The 10,814-nt window shown below is 43.4% G+C and overlaps 1 protein-coding gene across 1 annotated transcript in view; it reads right to left on the bottom strand.

The window, feature by feature from the left end:
* Wdfy3 (WD repeat and FYVE domain containing 3) overlaps positions 1-10,378 on the bottom strand; it is a 183,264-nt gene extending 172,886 nt beyond the window's left edge. Inside the window, exon 1 of the mRNA XM_028773634.1 lies at positions 10,280-10,378. The gene's annotated coding sequence lies outside the window, so the exon portion shown is untranslated. The remainder of the gene's footprint in view (positions 1-10,279) is intronic.
* Between the last annotated feature and the right edge of the window lie 436 nt (positions 10,379-10,814).

Here is a 10,814-nt window from a genome sequence, read left to right as displayed (position 1 = left end):
CTTCTTCTTCTTCTTCTTCTTCTTCTTCTTCTTCTTCTTTTAAATTTGGAGACAACATCTCATTATGTAGCCCTGGATGTCCTAGAACTAGTTATGTAGACCAGGCTGGCTCAGAGACCCTTCTGCCTCTTGCCTTCCAAGTGCTGGGATTAAAAAGATCCTAACAAGGGCTGTTTGTGTCTGAGGTGTCATTAGTAATGCCACTTGAATTTTAAAGTGTTTCTTTTTGAGGCTTCACAGTACTTAGTCTTTCCCATTCACGCATGTGTCCTTGTTAAATGACTACACAGATGACACATGTCTTTAAAATAATTTTGGATTTACAGGGAAAAAATGTTTACCATAAGAGAATTCCTTGCCTCATTCTTTCATCCAGCCCTGGTCTGCTTTACACACGTGTTAAGATACAGCATTCAGTGCTGGGGAGACAGACCGATCGGTGAGGTGCTTGTTGTTCAGACAGACTGATCGGTGAGGTGCTCGCTGCTTAGGCAGATGTGGATTTCATCACCCAGCCATGCTGTGTTTTCAAAATCCACGTGACAGAGACACTTCTTTAAAGGCATTGCCTAACTTGTGGGTAAGTTAGTAGGTGCAACATCTGAATCAGATCACTACATCTTCTTCTAGTGGCCCACCTTCCTCTCAGAAGGAACAACAGACACTGTGTCATAAAATACATAAAGAGTTGCTTAAAATTCTCCTCTGGTGGTAGAGGATCACATGTTTGTTTGAAACACGCTATAATGTCAGGCATCACAAACTGAACTCAGATCATTTGGTGTCTTTACCTTCTGAGCCATCTGTATATTTCAAGAAACCTGTAAAGAATTGTAGATGACACTACTTTAATCCCTGCTATCTAGATTGTAGGAGAGACTGACTCCTACAGGTTGGCCTCTGACTTACACACACACACACACACACACACTAATAAAACATAATAAAAGCTTAAATAACTACACAGATGGTTTCTGACTTAGGATGGTTCGGATTACAATTCTTCAACAACACAATGGCACTAAGCGAGGTACAGTCAGTAGGGACTATACTACAGACTGTAAATCTAACTTTTCTAGGACTAGTCACGTGGAACTATATTCTAGACAGCGGGCCATAGTTCTCAGTCATCCACCAAACAAAGGCAAGCGTGAGGAGCTGCAGCACAGCCTGTTGCCAAGGTAGGAGTCTCAAGGCGTTGGGGATAGCCTGTGCTTTTAAAAATCCATGGCCTTTCCAGTTTACTGGGGTTTTTGCTGTTGGTTTTGTGGTGTTTGTGGAGATAATCCTATAATAAATCAAGGAGCAACTGTAATTTTTTTTCATTTTTAAATACTAAACTATATCTTCTGGAGAAATCAGGACTTGAAATTAAATAACTTGGAAAGAATATTGTGAGCCAACTGAAAAGAGGGAACATGACAGAATGAGGTATCTCAATGATCTAAGCTGGACAGCAACTAGACATCACAAATAATTCCCAAATCAGCAAACTACAGCAATCTAACAGAGAAAGGCAGAATATCAAACACACCAGGGTACTTCAAGGACACCACCAGGAGGCATAGGTAGAACAAGGGAACGCTCTAAAATGTCAATTGCATCAGTATCAGTCAGAAAGCTAAGAATGTCTATGTGGACAGGCTCCAGACTGTGAGAACACACCAGCAGAGGGCTCCGAGGGGACTCCTGCATCCCGAGATCTCTCTTCCAACTCTGAGCTCAAAGAACTGCCGATGGCAGAGCATAAGAGGCCGACTGCTCAGTGGGGAAGAAAGTCTGCCACCAAGTGTCACCTGAGTTTGATATCTTATCATCTGCTCACCTGCATGAACACACACAAATACACACATAAACATACATATGCACATATACACACTCATCCATGCACACAATAAAACATTTAAAAAAGTTATAGTAGCAAATACAGAACAAGATGACACTCAACCATCCATAGCCATTTAAGATGATAGAGTTCAAGTCATTTATATAATACAAACCCTTAAAGAATACAGTGATAGGTTAAAAAAGAAAACTTCAAAAGATGGCATAACAGATATTATAATATTAGTCTTTAGAAATAGAAAGATACCCATAATACAATCTGAAAACCACAATAATACCAGCTGAGCCCAGCTGCTTTGGAATGGCGGTGCTTGTCCATCATTAAAACAACTACAGGTAGTAGCTGGACACAGCTCCACAGTCCCTGCCTGCCTCCTCCCTCCCATGCCCCCGAGGAACTGACCAGTTCAGTCCCAGCCACACCTCTTGGCCCACAGTGGCCTGTAACTCCAGCTTTGGGAAAGCCACCCCTCTCTTCTGGCCTGCTTGGACATTCAACACAGACACGCACAGACACCCCCATACAGACATATACATTTACACATAACTAAAAACCAAATAAATCCTTTTTAAAAGTATAGCTTTTTAAAGGAAATAACTATTTTGTAATGCTTCTGAATTTAGTTAAGCAAACCCCAACAAATGACAATTTTCTGTATGAATCTATTTATAGGGGGCTGGAGAGACTGTCATTTAAGAGCACTGACTGCCTTTCCAGAGCACATGCACTCCAGACTCAGGAGCAGCTCGTGAAGCAGCTCACTCTAATTGGGGGGGAATCCAGTACCCTCTTCTGGCCTCCAAGGGCACCAGGCATACACATTGACACATGCAGCTAAGACACCCACACACATAAAATAATTTTTTTACAAAGGATGGATTTATATTATTCACCTAAAATTCAATACTTAAACACCACCTTTAGTGCTCTAAAACTTTAAAAAAAAATCTTAAAGAAAATATAATTTATCTGTTCAGCAAGTAACAAGAAAAGTACTACATCTACAGATAAATTTAGCTGGAAGTAGGTTGGGGTTTTGTGTTGTTTTGTTTTTTCAGTTTTTTTAATGGTTGTGACTATTAAGATCCTATAAACATAAATAAATCCTGGATAGGCTTCTCTGTCCTCGGGTGAAGGGGTGATGGCTCTCTTAGCCAGTGACAGCAACTTGGCAAGTGCTTGTCCTTAGGGAAATGGGGTCCAGCCCAGAGACCCCAGAGAGGGAGAAGGAACAAACCAGTCAGCTCCCTCAGCCCTAGAAAGATTCCTACACGAGGGAGAAAGAGGAATAAAACTGAGTACTTTAAAATAGCATCCAGACAAACTGTGCCATGCTCAATGACGCAATACATCTGATCTTATACTCCCAAGACAGGCCTTCCCAGGTGTACAACAACAGCGGCAACAACAAAAACACACTGACTCTGCACTGGTCAGTAACTCCAATTGGTTTATATTTTGAGGGGCCACCATAAACTTCAGTGTATCCTCCCGTTTGTTCTGTGGCTATATGATAAGAATTGTGGTTCTAAATGACAACTTGGAATCATGAATAATTTACAAGCTGTTAACCCTTGTTCCCTGGGTAGGCAGGTCCCTAGGTAGGATACAGTGAGTACCGCCCAGCAGAAGTCACACAGCCATTTACCAGAGAATGCCACCTCCCTTGAGACAGAATCCGGGTGGTGATGCTACTGATGGAGATGGGGCCATGGCCTTCACAGAAGAGAGCAGCAACAAAGACTAAGCGAATCAGAATCGAGCAGCTGGGAGGGAGGCAGGGCCTTGGGGGAAGAGTGCCCCAGCTACATACATGCTTACATAGTTTTCAGAAGAAGCAAATGGTGGCTCCTGGTCTGGCCTGAGACCAGTGCAGCCTGTTGAGAGTCTGCAGTTCTGCCTCTGCCTGCTAAATACTCAAACACAGTCTTTAACCCTCACCAGCTAGAAACCAGTCTTCCCACGTGGAAAACACCAGTTATTCTGCCCTTGAATCATGTTAGAAGTCTACACTTAGTAGCCAGGGCTGGTGTTAGTCCCTAGGGTGCTCTTGTGTCCTGCCTGTGGGTCAGTTTTCATTTAGGAAGTGCAGCCTGAGGTCCTCAGTCCCACACACAGCGTTAGGTACTTTCAGAGAAATGGATTTATGTATTCATTGCCCCAAATAAGCAATGGAAAAACACACTCAGAGAGATTAAAGCAACTTCCTAGGAAGACTGAAAAATCAACCTTGGCTGGAGTTTTAAGACAGAGATCTCCTGATCGCCTCGTGTATTATCAACTGGACGCTAACTCAGGAATAGCACTACCTGTGTGTGTGTGTGTGTGTGTGTGTGTAAGTGTGCGCTTATGCACAGTTGCACACATCACTGAGGGCACCTGTAGACACCACAAGTTGACACAGGTGTCTTTCTTGCTTGATCATATCTCCACCTTATTTTTTTTTGAGACACCCCCTCACAGACACCAGGGCTCACTGGTTACACAGGTTAGCTGACAAGAAAGTCCTCAGATCTGCTAGTCTCCAAGTACTGGGGTTGACACGCACATGGGCCCAGGCTGCTTTTAAATGTGTCCTGGGGTCTGTACTCAGGTCTCTCTGCTTGCATAGCAAACGTCACCCACTCAGTCACCTCTCCAACCCAGGAAACAACTGTTTATTCAAACGATAGTGATCTTCAGTCTCTAGCTATTCCTAGCAAAGACAGTATGATTTGTTCCTCTTTTAGCATTCAGATGAAATCACCACATCAAGTACTTTTACATAAAAAGCTTTTACACACACACACACTCACACATACAATATATGCACAGACAAACTTGCAAACTCACAAGCACACATGCACACACCCACAACACACACGAATACACACAAAGCAATATGAACACACACATTCGCACACAAATGCACATATTCACACCCAACATACACATGAGCACACACACATATACATGCATACACACACAACACACATGCATATACACACACATATATACATGCACACACACATATACATGCACACACATATATACATGCACACAGACACACACACACACAGAGCTTCAATATGACTGACCCTATGTTCACTCTGTTTCTTCCACCAAGGGTGTAACCAGATAGTAACAAGAACTCTGCCAGGAGTACAATCTTGCCAGAGAATTAATTCTAATATCCCCAGACACATCTGACCTTTGGGAAGTGTTCTATACACCTGGCTACATTTTTTATTCTTAAACGTTTCCTGTTGTTTTAGTTGGTTTCCCCTGATTACAGAGACTGACCTCGCCCTAGTCCCACATATGAGTAACACTCAGAATATTAAGGAAACAACTCCCTGCAAGAATTCATTAGGGAGAACTACAAATAAAGACACTGTTGACAGTTAAATGTGATGATATGGTACATAACTTTAAAAGGTCTTACAAACTTTATGAGTAAGAAAGTAAGAGTTAAAACTGGGGATTGGTGGTAGAAATGAATCCAGCAATAGTAGCTCAGGGCCAGAGAGTAACTCCTCTGCCAGGCAGTTGTTGTAACAGTTCAACACTGCTATTGTACATGTGAAAGCAGTCAATGCAATAAGTATGGCTATAATCCAGTACAGTTTTTATCAACACTGATGCCACAAATCATTCTTTTTTGACATTTTTCGAATATTTAAAAATGACAATCTGCTCACAATTCAAGCGACACAGATAATCAGGTCATAGGCCAAGCTTGGCCTACAACCTTGAGGTGGCCATGCCTGCACATCTCCTACCACAGGTAAGGTATCTGGAACGGGAGCTGGAGAGATGGCTCAGTGGTCAGGAGCACCCTAATCTTTCAGAGGACTCTTTGGTTTGGTTCCTAGCACCCAAATAGAAGCTCACAACTGTCTATAACTCCAGCTCCAGGGGATCCAACACCATCTCTGGATCTTCAGATGCTAGACACACATGTGCAGGCAAAACACACGTATTCATAAAATGAAAATAATTTTTAAAAGTGTCTTTAATAGTCTGTTCTGTAGCACAGGACAGAGAAATATTTTTGAAGTTGAGGTGTCCTTCAGCCTTTCCCCCTGCCCCATGACTGTATATTTCCTAATGCTGTAATAAGAACATCCTTGTTTAACTGACTGGAATGGGTGCGATTTCTACAGTTCCTAGTTCAACACATATATGTGCACTTCTTCTCATACAAAACTTTGGCATCATATTTTAGGAATGCACTGTAAATAGTCTATTATAAATTCATTGGGAATGACTATAAGCTTCAAAAATGAAATACAGCAGTTAGTATCAGGGGACACTCCTATGGCCCCAGTACCCAGAATGCTGAGGCCAAAGAATGATGGAGTTTGAGGGTAGCCTGGGCTACATCATGAGATAGAAAAGCAAACACACAGAGAAAGGAAGAGGAGAGACTGCAGATGTTTCCAGCCTGGTCGTCCAAAAGCAGGTACTGAACTAAGCTTCTTCTTAGGTTTACAGAGGACGCAGCAGAGCCCCAAGGATCTCCCAGGCTGAGCATTATGATAAAAATAAGAAAAGTTTGATCCCTAACGTCAGAGGATTTATTGTGTATGAACCATATATACATAACCAGAGCAGGAGAGAGCTGCCATGTTCTTTCAGAGATTAGGAGATAGTTATAGCCTCCGAAAGCAGAGGACAGGTGTGCTCCCTTAAGATGTGGTCTATAAAAAAATGTTTGGTCTTGCTGAAGAAGAAAAAAAGGTCTTAGAGCTGGGCATGGTAGCACACACCTTTAATCCTGGCACTTGAGAGGCAGAGGCCAGTCTAGTCTGTCAAGTGAGTTCCGGGACAGCCAACAGCCAGGCAGACAGCAGCAGGGACTCACTCTTGTACTGAGGCTGGCCTTGAACTGACCTTCATCTCTACTTCCCAAAGGCTGGGACTATGGGCCTGGCTTACCACATTATGGGGCAGGTTGGGCATGTCTGTGGGGTATTTATCAGATGAGGCAGGTTGGGCATGTCTGTGGGGCATTCCTCCATCAGATGGGGCAGGTTGGGCATGTCTGTGGGGCATTCCTCCATCAGATGGGGCAGGTTGGGCATGTCTGTGGGGCATTCTCCATCAGATGGGGCAGGTTGGGCATGTCTGTGGGCATTCCTCCATCAGATGGGGCAGGTTGGGTATGTCTGCGGGGCATTTCTCCATCAGATGGGGCAGGTTGGGCATTTCTCTGGGGCATTCCTCCATCAGATGGGGCTGGTTGGGCATGTCTCTGGGGTATTTATCAGATGGGGCAGGTTGGGCATGTCTCTGGGGCATTTCTGGGCTGAGCCATTCCTAGGCAGGTGGGCCTGGGCTCTATAAGCTGAACCTGAACCTGAGCCGAGAAGCAAGCCTGGAACCACTGTTCCTTAGTGACTGCTGCTTCAGTTCCTCCCTGGAGCCTCCCACTACGGCTTCCTTCCATGAAGGATGGTAACCTATAAGCAAGATGAACGCTTCTTTCCTCCTCCGGTGGTCAATGTTTTATTACAGCAACAGAAAGCAGGCTAGAGTACTAAGTAAGTAGCTATCACCGACATTCCTCGGCAGGAGGAAATAAAATCTAACTGCCTGGGTTGACCTGGGATTTGTAATCCCCCTTACTCCATCTTCTAAGCAGCAGGAATGACAGGGGAGCATCTCTAAGTCCAGGCCTTGGACTTGAGAGCCTTCAGCCTCCTGGTGCTGGTGACTTACAGGCATGCAGTAACACAGCTGGCTAACCCCACTGTTCACCTCCAAACACCCAGCATCCAAATCATCCTGTAAATGCCATTCTTATTTCTATAGTTCTCTTCTATGACTCAAAATAGGGATCACTATGCCGGGCGGTGGTGGCGCACGCCTTTAATCCCAGCACTTGGGAGGCAGAGGCAGGCGGATTTCTGAGTTCGAGGCCAGCCTGGTCTACAGAGTGAGTTCCAGGACAGCCAGGACTATACAGAGAAATCCTGTCTTGAAAAAAACAAAAAACAAACAAACAAACAAACAAACAAATAGGGATAACAGCAAGTAAGCCTTCTCCCTGGACAATTTCTATCAGAAGTCCTTCATGTATAGTCATTTGTTTAAACTTAGTGTTGTCACACAGGGCTTTGCCACGTAGCCCTGTCAGACCTGGTATATACCATGTAGCTCAAGCTGGTCTTGAACCTGTGATGGGCCCATCTCAGTACTGAGTACTCCAAGTACTGAGATTACAGCTGTGAATTGACACACCTGGCTTAAACAGTTTAACAAGTACTTATTAAGTGGTTAAAACAGTTTTGGTAACTATGTGTCCTTCTAGAACTTAGATTTTAAAAGGAAGGAGAAAAAACAATGTTACCGCCATCCTTTACGCTCTTAAAAAAAAAAAAAAAAAAGATTTATTTATTTTATGTATTGAGTACACTGTAGCTGTCTTCAGAAACACCAGAAGAGGGCATCAGATACCATTACAGATGGTTGTGAGCCACCATGTGGTTGCTGGGAATTGAACTCAGGACCTCGCAGTTGTGCTCTCAACCGCTGAGCCATCTCTCCAGCCCTCCTTCGCTGCGCTCCCCTAGGCCAAGTCTGAGAGGACTCCTTTTCCTCATCTACTGTGTCAGAGTGTCAAATGGATGGTGGATAGAGCTTACATTTCTCATCTGCTACATGTCAGAGTGCATACGTGGATGGTGATGGGTAGAACTTACATCTCTCTGCCAACCAGTTTTCCTACTCGGAATGTTGAAAAATTCTAAAACACCAAGATCCACACACTTGCAACTCGTTTCTCAGCACAGAGCCAGCTCTGAATGTTCGGTCAGTAGAGCATAGCGTGTATAAAAACAGATGTAAATTTCTAACAAGACTCCTCGAACATACACTTCTAACAAGATGCATGTTCAAACTACAACATGGCAAATATTCCAATTTCCAAATAAAACAGTAGCTAAGGGAAAGCAAAACATCTGAGCAAATCAATAAATGTGAAGTGAAAGTTCCCATGGCCTGTAATCACCGCAGAAGACATTTGTGAGAAATGGGTTCAGCTCCTTTAAAGATAGTCATTTCCGTTCTTCTCAAATAAAAGTAACTAGTAATCCTTTTCTTCATAAATGTCACTTTTAGTGAGGTCTTATGTAAGTATCAAAACCATTGAAGTGGTGAGTGCAAGAATGTAAAACCTGAACATATTTAACCTCTAGTTCCTTGTTCAGTTGGAAACATTTTGGCATCTAGGTAAGAGATGGCTAGGTGTTAGTAGAAAGTCAACAGACCACTTTCTAGGGTCTTGTGAATAAATGAGAAGAAAATCTCTCAGGCGGTGTATGAGCTACACTAACATTAATGATATTTAAATGAATAGGATGCCATGGAAACACAGGAGACATCAGCTAGCATCAGAGGTGATATCTGAACCAGATCTCTGAAGCCCATAAGGATGGGGCTCATTCGATACACAGTAAACAGAACAGAGATCAGAGGAGAGTGACTAAGACGCGCACTGGGCTCTCTCACTGTCAGGTACAGTGAGAGCACAGGGTGAACTGGGGGATGGTAGAAGACCTGCATATGAAAAGCAGACACAAACAGACCATTAAAGGCTTACGTTTGAGGCTGGTAATAATCTTTAAACATAGTGTGTGCTGTTCGGTGGATGAATTTAATGCTGTTTCATTGATGGAGGTGAGGTAGTGGTGGGGCAAGGGATGCCGTCATCAACACAGGATCAACAACCTGGGAAGCAGAGTCCCTGTCCCTTCAGAATTAAAGGATAAGACACACAGCAGCGGCATACAGCTGTGCACTGGAACTGGAGAAAGAGCCCACTCGAAGAGTTATGATTGAAGATCGAAACGACAAATCTGGCCTTGGTGAGTTAAATGGAGCCTAAGAAGATGAATGGAAAATCAAGCCCTACACCTTGAGTTCAGGAAAGGGAAAGCTGAAGAGGCCCCTAAGTCACGCATCCAAGCCAACGCAGCAGAGGTCATCAACTCATGAAAACTTTCTTGCTTTCTATTTTTTTAGTGTGAAAAACTGGAAAAAAATCTACAATATTTTTAGACATTGGGTTTATTTTATTTTACCAGATTTTAAAAGATCATAGTAGCACATAGATATTCATTGAAAAGCACGGACCCTCACCTCATCTCCCGTGTCTGTAGACACTACCACTATTTCTTGAATATCCTTGCATACATATCACACACCTATAAGCATATAGGTGAACATACACTCCACATCCTGCTTTAAACAGCCCATTCCAACGTAATTCTTAAGACATTTTATAGTTGCTAACATGTTTAAATAATCAAATGTATAAAGACAGAACTATTAGGCAAGTCAACCTAAGAAGGCATTTCTACTCACAAGTTTATCACCGCGGTTACCTAACAAATTCAACGATAATACAGATTAGACATAAGCCCTCTGACCTCTCTTCCAGGCACTGACCTTTAGGGCATTCCTTGGACAGTGCGTTCTGAGTGTGTGAGCGCAGCGGGTCCCATCCACGGATGGCACGTCACTCAAGACTTGAAATTGGGGTTCCAACTAGAAAACAGAAGGGAGATGATGATTAGTTTCTAGCTGAGAATATTTTCCTCCATATAGAAATTATTTCCTGCATAAGAAATGTACAATGCCCTGCTACCCACACTCTCTTTCCCACGCCAGGAAGCCTGGGCTGGAGCAGCGGCCTGGGTCTAAGACTTTCCTCAGTTGCCTCTAACATGCTCACCAAGGCTGAGAACCATTACCACAGAAATAAAACATGAGATTTTATGAAGGTCACTGCTCAAGTTCTGATCTTCATACTAAGTAATGTTCAAGTATGGGAGCCGAACTTTTAAAATACTTTGGCCACAATGGCTTTAAATCATCAGAGTCCTAACAGGGACACAGAACGGGGAAGCTCCACCGCAGCCTTGCACAGCTACTCGCCTCAGATTATCTCAATAAACAGAACAGCCTGAGACAAACCTGCTCT

The sequence above is a fragment of the Grammomys surdaster genome, unplaced genomic scaffold (assembly GCF_004785775.1).
Source record: "Grammomys surdaster isolate TR1022 unplaced genomic scaffold, NIH_TR_1.0 233, whole genome shotgun sequence".
In the NCBI taxonomy this organism is placed as follows: domain Eukaryota; kingdom Metazoa; phylum Chordata; class Mammalia; order Rodentia; family Muridae; genus Grammomys; species Grammomys surdaster.
The sequence above is the reverse complement of the archived record's forward strand: the minus strand, read 5'-3'. Positions and strand labels throughout refer to the sequence as shown.